Source organism: Bos indicus x Bos taurus, chromosome 9 (assembly GCF_003369695.1).
Source record: "Bos indicus x Bos taurus breed Angus x Brahman F1 hybrid chromosome 9, Bos_hybrid_MaternalHap_v2.0, whole genome shotgun sequence".
Lineage (NCBI taxonomy): Eukaryota > Metazoa > Chordata > Mammalia > Artiodactyla > Bovidae > Bos > Bos indicus x Bos taurus.
In genome coordinates, this window is record NC_040084.1 from 15,012,937 (window position 1) to 15,025,357 (window position 12,421).

Sequence of the window (12,421 nt, forward strand, 5' to 3'; positions counted from 1 at the left end):
TTTGACAAACTTCTCAAAGATCAGATTCTAATTGAGGTTTCATTGACCTTTGTGACTTTCTAAAGGGCCCCTGGAACACCTCAAAAAATTTGTTTTCTCGGTAAGATTTGGTCTTATTTGGTGTGTTAAATTACACAGAAAATGTTGTCCAGTGAGTGCTAATAACCTTCTTATGTTGTATTAGGTAAACGTCATGATATGAATGTTCTAGAGAGTGTGTGAAATTCGTAAAAGTTGATTGTGTCCTAGTAAAATGTTAGCAGTAATAATTCTACTATTATCCTAATATGTCTTTTGCCACAGCAATAACCAACTTTGTCAATTACATTGTAATCAGCTTTCTAACCTTGCCAAGTCTTTTGTCATTTATAGTTATTGTTTTACTGATGTTTTTGCAAAAACACACACACACACACACACACACACACACACAAATACTTGATCTTCAAGAAGATTCATAGAAAGAACTTTATGACAAACACAAGCTTCTGATAACTTTTAGGTCATAGTGCTGAACTGGGTAAGAAATGAAAGAATTCTAATGGAAAAACCTGATGGCTTCATAAAATTGTTAACAGAATATTAAGATCAAGAATTAGTCACATAGGACTGAGGGAAATGATGAATATAGTTATAATATTTTTGTGTTTTTTTATCTGAAATATTACTGATTTTTAATCATTCCCTTGAGTTAATTATGACTTACAACAATTTGGTAAATTATGCCTTTGTAAGTAGAATTGTAACATTTATCTTTTCTCTCTAACTGTTCTCTCCAGAAATAGAAAACTCTTAGGTTCCCAGCAGCCTTATCAGGTGAATAAGAAAGGCCACTTCCTGGCAGGTGCAGGAATTGCAAGATATCTTGAGGACCTTAAGAAGACAGTCTGTAGCTATTGCAGGCAGAATGTGATGGCAAGTCTTTGACATGATTTTCCCTGATGCCTCTTAAAAGTTTATTTTGAGATTCCTTATAAAAATTTCCAGCTTAGCCAACTTAAAACAGCCTGTGTAATTGCAACTCCTGTTTCTGACCCCCAACTTCAACTTAGACCAACACTACCAGACCAGGACAAAATGATGACATCCTCTGAACTAGACAGCTGACCCAAGTCACTGGACCAGGACTATGTACTAATTACTTTGATAATTGTTCATATCTTACTTATGAACAAAATGTATTTATTCCTTGGGCTCAGTCATTTGCAAATTTCAAAAATCAATCCAGTTGGTGGACGTGTGGCCAATTACCTGCATTCAGTATTCCTAGGTTACCTTGGTAGATTTCTCCTCTACAAGGTTCTAGTTGAATGGCCCTTAGACATTTTAGCTTAGGAGAAAGAAGCTCTACTACCATGAAAGCTACTATTACTGCCAATATTTCTAAGTGGAATCTTATTACTTGGCCAACTTAACCTGCTTTGAACCTGGCCAAAAATATTCCTTTTCACCAGATGTTAAATATTGGGTAGTTCCTAAAAGGACCAGTAGATTTGTGGAACAAGTTTATGGCCTTGGCTCTCCCCAGGTTGGTTAGGAATATGCAGAGTTGGTTTCTTTTGAGGTCAAGGTCCCCTATGTGTAGCCTTGGAAACAGTGCTTGTCAATCTGCCTTTGATGTTTGCATGCTGATTTTCTATCAGTTTTCCAATGGTATGATCATTTGGCCAGTATATTCATTCCTTCACTTGGAATGGAAGATATCATTAATCACATAGTGGCTTTAACAAAACTTACTGAGCAAACTGTGAATGACAGTCATCAAGCCAATAGTTTGCCCAGTTCTGAAGTCTCTATGATGAGAAAAGTGGTCTTACAAAATGAGGGAGTTCAGTTCAGTTCAGTCGCTCAGTCATGTCCGACTCTTTGCGACCCCATGAATCGCAGCACTCCAGGCCTCCCTGTCCATCACCAACTCCCGGAGTTCACTCAGACTCACGTCCATCGAGTCAGCGATGCCATCCAGCCATCTCATCCTCTGTCGTCCCCTTCTCCTCCTGCCCCCAATCCCTTCCAGCATCAGAGTCTTTTCCAATGTGTCAACTCTTCACATGAGGTGGCCAAAGTACTGGAGTTTCAGCTTTAGCATCATTCCTTCCAAAGAAATCCCAGGGCTGATCTCCTTCAGAATGGACTGTACTTTGTACTTTGCAGTCCAAAGTACTCGCAAGAGTTTTCTCCAACACCACAGTTCAAAAGCATCAATTCTTCGGCACTCACCTTTCTTCACAGTCCAACTTTCATATCCATACATGACCACAGGAAAAACCATAGCCTTGACTAGATGGGCCTTTGTTGGCAAAGTAATGTCTCTGCTTTTCACACTATCTATGTTGGTCATAACTTTCCTTCCAAGGAGTAAGCGTCTTTTAATTTCATGGCTGCAGTCACCATCTGCAGTGATTTTGGAGCCCCAAAAAATAAAGTCTGACGCTGTTTCCACTGTTTCCCCATCTATTTCCCATGAAGTGATGGGACCAGATGCCATGATCTTAGTTTCTGAATGTTGAGCTTTAAGCCAACTTTTTCACTCTCCACTTTCACTTTCATCAAGAGGCTCTTTAGTTCCTCTTCACTTTCTGCCATAAGGGTGGTGTCATCTGCATATCTGAGGTTACTGATATTTCTCCCGGCAGTCTTGATTCCAGCTTGTGCTTCTTCCAGTCCAGTGTTTCTCATGATGTACTCTGCATAGAAGTTAAATAAGCAGGGTGACAATATACAGCCTTGATGTACTCCTTTTCCTATTTGGAACCAGTCTGTTGTTCCATGTCCAGTTCTAACTGTTGCTTCCTGACCTGTATATAGGTTTCTCAAGAGGCAGGTCAGGTGGTCTGGTATTCCCATCTCTTTCAGAATTTTCCACAGTTTATTGTGATCCACACAGTCAAAGGCTTTGGCATAGTGAATAAAGCAGAAATAGATGTTTTTCTGGAACTCTCTTGCTTTTTTGATGATCCAGCAGATGTTGGCAATTTGATCTCTGGTTCCTCTGCCTTTTCTAAAACCAGCTTGAACATCTGGAAGTTCACGATTCACGTATTGCTGAAGCCTGGCTTGGAGAATTTTGAGCATTACTTTACTAGCGTGTGAGATGAGTGCAATTGTGCAGTAGTTTGAGCATTCTTCGGCATTGCCTTTCTTTGGGACTGGAATGAAAACTGACCTTTTCCAGTCCTGTGGCCACTGCTGAGTTTTCCAAATTTGCTGGCATATTGAGTGCAGCACTTTCACAGCATCATCTTTCAGGATTTCAAACAGCTCAACTGGAATTCCATCACCTCCACTAGCTTTGTTTGTAGTGATGCTTTCTAAGGCCCACTTGACTTCACATTCCAGGATATCTGGCTCTAGGTGAGTGATTACACCATTATGATTATCTGGGTCATGAAGATCTTTTTTGTACAGTTCCTCTGTGTATTCTTGCCACCTCTTCTTAATATCTTCTGCTTCTGTTAGGTCCATACCATTTCTGTCCTTTATCGAGCCCATCTTTGCATGAAATGTTCCCTTGGTATCTCTAATTTTCTCTAAGATATCTCTAGTCTTTCCCATTCTATTGTTTTCCTCTATTTATTTGCATTGATCACTGAGGAAGGCTTTCTTATCTCTCCTTGCTATTCTTTGGAACTCTGTATTCAGATGCTTATCTCTTTCCTTTTCTCCTTTGCTTTTTGCTTCTCTTCTCTTCACAGCTATTTGTAAGGCCTCCCCAGACAGCCATTTTGCTTTTTTGCATTTCTTTCCGTGGGGATGGTCTTGATCCCTGTCTCCTGTACAATGTCACGAACCTCATTCCATAGTTCTTTAGGCACTCTGTCTATCAGATCTAGTCCCTTAAATCTATTTCTCACTTCCACTGTATAATCGTAAGGGATTCAGGTCATACCTGAATAGTCTAGTGGTTTTCCCTACTTTCTTGAATTTCAGTCTGAATTTGGCAATAAGGAGTTCATGATCTGAGCCATAGTCAGCTCCTAGTCTTGTTTTTGTTGACTGTATAGAGCTTCTCCATCTTTGGCTGCAAAGAATATAATCAATCTGATTTTGGTGTTGACCATCTGGTAATTTCCATGTGTAGAGTCTTCTCTTGTGTTGTTTGAAGAGGGTGTTTGCTATGACCAGTGCATTTTTTTTACAAATTAAGGAAACTGATGATATAATGCATAATTCATGTTGAATTTTTATACTTGCTATGTCTTCTGGTGTAACTCACGACACATATGAAGAATCAAATTTCTGTTCTGAATGATTGTTTTCCCAGTTTAGTGGTAATATGAGGAAATGGTTTGGAATGGCTACCTACTCCAGTATTTTTGCTTGGAAAATTCCACGGACAGAGGAGCCTGTTGGGCTGCAGTCCATGGGGTTGCAAAGAGTTGGACACAAATGAGCAACTAACACACACACACACACAGACAAGGATCTTGGCTTAAACCTTTGTTTAATGACGTTACTCCAATTGACAATTTTGATTACAGTTGTTGTGACTTACAAAGTGACAGTTTCTTGCCTTTTGCACTGTATATCACCTACTCCTATTAAAATAATGATACCTAAAAGCTTGACGCTGCTGACCACATCCATAGTTCTCAAAAAATTAATGAACATGAAAAACGCACATGTGAGGTAACACTGACGTAAGTCCTATTGGACAACTTGGAATTTACCACTAGTCCATGCCAGACATCTCACTAGTACAACACCCTAAAAGGAAAGAAAGAACCAAGCCATAAAGGTGCAACATGAAGGGACATAATAGAGCCAGGACAGGTAAGCAACAATCCTGGCATTGAGGGACCAAATGTTTATTCACCTAATGCTTTCCATTAGAAGATTAATGATATAAGAGGGGGAATTGATGAAATAAAGTCATATTTCATGACAAGACAAAAATTTGAACATAAAAATTTTCCTCTGCTTATTTGAGCCTCTTCGCTCCCCTTTGGTGTGTATTGTGAATCTGCATTAGCCACACCTCCTTAGGAGTAAACCTTTCCTCTTATTCTTGTAAAGGGCCAAGATGATCCACTAATCATTTTGTACATGCAGATCTGGATTGTATAAACTGTCAATACATTTGAAATATAACCCTTTGTCTCAAAAACCTATATCACTGTGCTTTGCTTATGAACCAAATGTATTTATTGTGATGAGCTATAAGGAAACCCTTCCCCTTAAGCTAATTATGAAGAGAAATGAAGTCACTCAGTCATGTCCAACTCTTTGCAACCCCATGGACTGTAGCCCACCAGGCTCCTCTGTCCATGGGATTTTCCAGGCAAGAGTACTGGAGTGGGGTGCCATTGCCTTCTCCAGAGGATCTTCCCAACCCAGGGATAAAACCCAGGTCTCCTGCATTATAGGCAGCTGCTTTACTCTCTGAGCCACAAGGGAAGCTAAGCTAATTATAGCTTACAGCAATTTGATCAATTATACCTTTCTAAGTGAAACTGTAACATTTATCTTTCCTTTCTCCCTGTTGTCTCCAGAAGTTGCAAAGTCTTAGGTTCCCAGCAACCTCATCAGGTGAATAAGAAAGGCTACCTCCTGGCACATGTAAGAATGTCAAGATTTGTTGAGGACTTCCTGGCCCAGGCAGCCACAGCATCCCCTTTTGGGCTTCCCTGGTGGCTCAGACCAGCAATGAAGCAGGGCAAAGACTAATAGAGTTTTGCCAAGAAAATGCACTGGTCATAGCAAACACCCTCTTCCAAAAACACAAGAGAAGACTCTACACGTGGACATCACCAGATGGTCAACACTGAAATCAGATTGATTATATGCTTTGCAGCCAAAGATGGAGAAGCTCTATACAGTCAACAAAAACAAGATCGGGAGCTGACTGTGGCTCAGATCATGAACTCCTTATTCAGCCAAATTCAGACTGAAATTGAAGAAAGCAGGGAAAACCACTAGACCATTCAGGTATGACCTGAATCAAATCCCTTACGATTATACAGTGGAAGTGAGAAATAGATTTAAGGGACTAGATCTGATAGATAGAGTGCCTGATGAACTATAGATGGAGGTTTGTGACATTGTACAGGAGACAGGGATCAAGACCATCCTCATGGAAAAGAAATGCAACAAAGCAAAATGGCTGTCTGGGGAGGCCTTACAAATAGCTGTGAAGAGAAGAGAAGCAAAAAGCAAAGGAGAAAAGGAAAGAGATAAGCATCTGAATGCAGAGTTCCAAAGAATAGCAAGAAGAGAAAAGAAAGCCTTCCTCAGTGATCAATGCAAAGAAATAGAGGAAAACAACAGAATGGGAAAGACTAGAGATCTCTTCAAGAAAGTTAGAGATACCAAGGGAACATTTCATGCAAAGATGGGCTCAATAAAGGACAGAAATGGTATGGACCTAACAGAAGCAGAAGATATTAAGAAGAGGTGGCAAGAATACACAGAGGAACTGTACAAAAAAGATCTTCATGACCCAGATAATCATAATGGTGTAATCACTCACCTAGAGCCAGATATCCTGGAATGTGAAGTCAAGTGGGCCTTAGAAAGCATCACTACAAACAAAGCTAGTGGAGGTGATGGAATTCCAGTTGAGCTGTTTGAAATCCTGAAAGATGATGCTGTGAAAGTGCTGCACTCAATATGCCAGCAAATTTGGAAAACTCAGCAGTGGCCACAGGACTGGAAAAGGTCAGTTTTCATTCCAGTCCCAAAGAAAGGCAATGCCGAAGAATGCTCAAACTACCGCACAATTGCACTCATCTCACACGCTAGTAAAGTAATGCTCAAAATTCTCCAAGCCAGGCTTCAGCAATACGTGAACCATGAACTTCCAGATGTTCAAGCTGGTTTTAGAAAAGGCAGAGGAACCAGAGATCAAATTGCCAACATCTGCTGGATCATCAAAAAAGCAAGAGAGTTCCAGAAAAACATCTATTTCTGCTTTATTCACTATGCCAAAGCCTTTGACTGTGTGGATCACAATAAACTGTGGAAAATTCTGAAAGAGATGGGAATACCAGACCCCCTGACCTGCCTCGTTAGAAACCTATATACAGGTCAGGAAGCAACAGTTAGAACTGGACATGGAACAACAGACTGGTTCCAAATAGGAAAAGGAGTACATCAAGGCTGTATATTGTCACCCTGTTTATTTAACTTCTATGCAGAGTACATCATGAGAAATGCTGGGCTGGAAGAAGCACAAGCTGGAATCAAGATTGCCGGGAGAAATATCAGTAACCTCAGATATGCAGATGACACCACCCTTATGGCAGACAGTGAAGAGTAACTAAAAAGCCTCTTGATGAAAGTGAAAGAGGAGAGTGAAAAAGTTGGCTTAAAGCTCAACATTCAGAAAACGAAGATCATGGCATCTGGTCCCATCACTTCATGGGAAATAGATGGGGAAACAGTGGAAACAGTGTCAGACTTTATTTTGGGGGGCTCCAAAATCACTGCGGATGGTGACTGCAGCCATGAAATTAAAAGACGCTTACTCCTTGGAAGAAAAGTTATGACCAACCTAGATAGCATATTGAAAAGCAGAGACATTACTTTGTCAACAAAGGTCCATCTAGTCCTGGCTATGGTTTTTCCAGTGGTCATGTATGGATGTGAGAGTTGGACTGTGAAGAAAGGTGAGTGCCGAAGAATTGATGCTTTTGAACTGTGGTGTTGGAGAAAACTCTTGCGAGTACTTTGGACTGCAAGGAGATCCAACCAGTCCATTCTGAAGATCAGCCCTGGGATTTCTTTGGAAGGAATGATGCTAAAGCTGAAACGCCAGTACTTTGGTCATCTTATGTGAAGAGTTGACTCATTGGAAAAGACTCTGATGCTGGGAGGGATTGGGGGCAGGAGGAGAAGGGGACGACAGAGGATGAGATGGCTAGATGGCATCACTGACTCGATGGACATGAGTCTGAGTGAACTCCGGGAGTTGGTGATGGACAGGGAGGCCTGGCATGCTGGGACTCATGGAGTCGCAAAGAGTTGGACACAACTGAGCGACTGAATTGAACTGGTGGCTCAGACGGTAAAGCGTCTGCCTGCAATGCGGGAGACCGGGGTTCAATCCCTGGATTGGGAAGATCGCCTGGAGAAGGAAATGGCAACCCACTCCAGTACTCTTGCCTGGAAAATTCCACGGACTGAGGAGCCTGGTAGGCTACAGTCCATGGGGTCACAAAGAGTCAGACAGGACTGAGTGACTTCACTTTCACTTTCACTTTGAGAAGAGAGGAATACATTCAAGTCTATAGCTATCGCGGAATCCTATGGCAGGCCCTTGACATGCTTTCCCAGCCTTGATGTCTTTGAAAGTTTAATTTGAGATTGCTTATAACATTTTCCAGGAGAGCCAACTTAAAGGAGCCTGTATGATCAATTGTTGTTGCTGTTTAGTCGCTAAGTCCCGTCCAGCTCTTTTTGACCCTATGGACGGTACCCCGCCAGGCTCCTCTGTCCATGGGATTTTCCAGGTGAGAATACTGGAGTGGGTTGGAGTTTACCATTCTACCAGACAGAGCAGTCCTCAGAGCTTTCTCAAGGACTGCTGGGTTATAATCCTCAGGCTGGCTCAAATAAAATTTTCCATTTTTTTCCTTAGATTGACTACAGTTAAGTCCCCTACATACAAACTTTCAAGTTTTGAAGTTTTAAAGATGCAAACATGCTTTCACGTGTCCAATCACGTCACGTGTCTGGAACACACTGTCACGTGCGTGCATCCTCTGCAAGTAGCTGTGCTTTTGTGTACTTTAATGCACAGTACTGTATAGAGCACAGTAGCACAGTAGCACAGTATCTTTACTTCAAGCGAGATTTGCAAGAGGATATCTTCATTGAACTTCTTACTGTGCAGCACGAGGAGCTTACTAAGGAAGACCTGATGGAATGGAGGCCCAAAGAAAGAACAAAGGGAGACAAGAGGAAGAACAAGTAACTAAAGAAATTTATGACACAAGAAATAGGAAGGGGATTTTCTCTATTTGAGGAGGCACTGATAATTTTATTTTTTTACTATTTTATTGGCTGTGCCAGGTCTTATTTGCAGCAAGCAGAGTCCTCCATCTTTGTGTGTATCTGTAGTTGTAGCATGTGAAATCTTAGTTGCAGCATGCAGGATGTAGTTCTTGGACACAGGGCCAAACCCGGGCCCCTTGCATCAGGTGCAAAGTCTCAGCCATTGGACACCAGGGAGGTCCCAGAGGAGACACTGTTAGCTTTTGAGGCACGGGACCCAAACGTGGAATGGTACACAAAGATTGCAGAATGCAATCCAATGTCATCTATGTTGAGAAAAAAGATCTACTACCCAGACGTCATTGGATCATTTTTTCTAAAGGATGGGCAGAACTGAACCCAGTAAGGAACCAGAACCTGTACCATCAATGTCAGGGGGGAGTGAAACTGCAGCTTGCCCTCTGTCTCCCATCGCTGACGATCCTTCAGCTCTGCCATCTCCCACCCCATCTCCCTCCTCCAGTCAGCGACTCTTCTTGCCTGTTCACTTGATGCCAGCCCCTGTGTGCAGCTGGCATACTACTCTACTTTTAAGGTACTGTACTGTAAGATTAAAAATGTTTTCTTTATTTTTGTGTTTGTTTTTTATGTATTATTTGTGAAAAGTATTATAAACCTATTATGGTACAGTAATATATAGCCACATGTGTTAGTTAACTAGTTAGTTAACCGAGGCTAACTTGGACTTTGATACAAATTGCACTTACGAATGCACTCTCGAAACAGGCCTCGTTTGTATGTAGGGGACTTACTGTATTGATTAATTTTTCTTCAGGAATATAATCTGATTTCTTGTATTTATTGCAACAGAACTTGATCCAAACTGTTTTTAAAGTTAATCTTTTTCTGCTTTTTATGTAGGGTATTTACTAAACTTTCAGATAGGCATTTAAGAAAATCCTTTTGTTCTCACACTGAGATTGTCTAATTAGCCTGAGGTCATTGACTGTGATAAAGATTTTGCAAATCCATGAATAACCGAAAACAGTAGTCAGAAAGACAAGTCAAACAAGATACTTTAATGGTTAATCTCATTAGAGGAAAGATAATGACACCAAAATTCCTAGTAGGAGGTCTAAGAACTTTGTTTGGGGAAGGAAATAAGGTTCCATTTCTCATAGTTCTACATCGTTTCTCGGCCTTTTAGCTAAGATCAAGTGTAGTCTCATAATTCTACACACTCCTTAAATGAAAGAATACAATTCTAATGAAACCTCAGGCTCCATAACTTCCACTGTGTGGCTTGCTTAGTTACTCAGTCGTGTCTGACTCTTTGTGACCCCATTAACTACATAGCCTGCCAGGCTCCTCTATTCATGGGGTTTTCCAGCAAGAATACTGGAGTGGGTTGCCATTCCCTTCTCCAGGGGATCCTCCCAAGGCAGGGATTGAACCCAAGTCTCCTGCACTGAAGGCAGAGTCTTTACCATCTGAGCCACCAGGGGATCTTCCCTCCATTGTGTAGAACCTTGTCAGTTACTTCCCATGGTATGTATTTTTCCATCAATTATCAATTATGGGTGCCATTAGTTATAGATAAGGTCTTCCTTTCAAATGTAACATTACAGTTTCTTGTTTGACAGCCAACTGACATATGTGTAACAGTGAAATTATTTTTTCAAAGGGGAAGGGCTATGAAGGAAAGAGACTTTACTTACTCCGTGAGAATCATTCAAGAGATGCAGGAAAGTAGAATCTTAAAAATATTAATCTCTTACAAATCACATGTTGGACTGTTTTTAGACTTGAACTTACTTTGTGCCATTACTCCAAATACTAAGTTGTTGGAAGTTTGGAGGGAATGGGTATTGCAGGCATTTCATCTTTCTTTGTTTGTTTGTTTTTTTTTTTGAAACACTTGGGCCACTACTATCTATTAAGTTACTCATTTTTTAAAATGATTTTTATTTACTTATTTATATGTGGCTGTGCTGCATGGCTTTTTATCTCATTGTGGTGAGTAGGGGCTGCTCTCCAGTTTCAGTGTGCAGGCTTCTCATTGCAGTGGCTTCTCTTGTCGCAGAGCGTGGGCTCTTGGGCAGCGGGCTTCAGAAGTTGTGGCCCATGGGCTCACATGGTTGTGGCTCCCGGGCTCCAGAGCACAGGCTCAACAATTGTGGTGCACAGGCTTCATTGCTCTGCGGCATGTGGGATCTTCCCGGTTCAGAACCCATGACTCCTGCATTGCCAGGTGGATTCTTTACCTCTGAGCCACCAGGGAAGCCCCATTTATTTCTTTAAAGTAACTTTAACGTATACTTGAAGGATGACTTTCATAAGATGAACTTAAAAGTGAAAGTCAATTTTTACTGAGCCTGATTAGTTCCATTTTAGTAACTGGAACTGAATATTCAAGACAACAAACATCAAGCCCTCCCGGGATTTCTCCCTGACAAGCACACTGTAAGGAACAGGGTTTGGCACACTGTTCCACCACATCATTTTCATTGTCACCAAATCTCCTGGGAGGAAAAATCTGCACTCACTGTCTTAAACACCCAGATACTCAGTGACCCAGTGCTCCCAGAATTCAGACCTCTCCTCCACTGAAACTGCCTTGCTAGCTAATTCCTACTCAAACTTCAAGATTCAGGACAGTGGCCTGTTCAAGTCTTTGTCCCCTCAGACTGAGCTAGGAACTGTTCTCTGAGCATGTGGTAATATATACATATCTCTATACTTGCACTTACCATAGTAGCAAAAAGTATCTTTCTATACCTGTCTTTCCTACTAGGTATAAGCCTCTCAGGGTCAGAGATGTTTTTGTTAATTACTATATCTCCAATATCTGTCAAGGGAACTGGGACATAAAAGGAACTCAATAAACTTGTTGAATTAACTTGATCTACTTTGAATGAACTCACATTTGCGTGAGAAAGACAATTTACCAACAAACAATTGAAAAATAATGAGGTCAGTGGCATATAAAATGTGTGTTCAGGGTCTTATAGGGGGTCTGAGGAGGTACCACACCTTATCCTCTTTATGATGTCAAAAACTAAACTGTGAGGAAATGGATCCTAAGATCTGAGTGATATTGTGGTTCTCCACCCAGGAGAGAGGGCTTCCCTCTCTCAGTTGGTAAAGAATCCACCTGCAATGCAGGAGACCCCAGTTCGATTCCTGGGTCGGGAAGATCTGCTGGAGAAGCGATAGGCTACCCAGTCCAGTATTCTTGGGCTTCCCTTGTGGCTCAGCTGGTAATGAATCTGCCTGCAATTTGGGAGACCTGGATTCAATCCCTGGGTTGGGAAGATCCCCTGGAGAAGGGAAAGGCTACCCATTCCAGTATTCTGGCCTAGAGAATTCCATGGATTGTATACTCCATGGGGTCATAAAGAGTTGGACATGACTGAGTGACTTTCACTTCACCCAGGAGAGAATAGAACAAAAGATAAAGGGACATAGAGAAAGTTAAACCTTATAC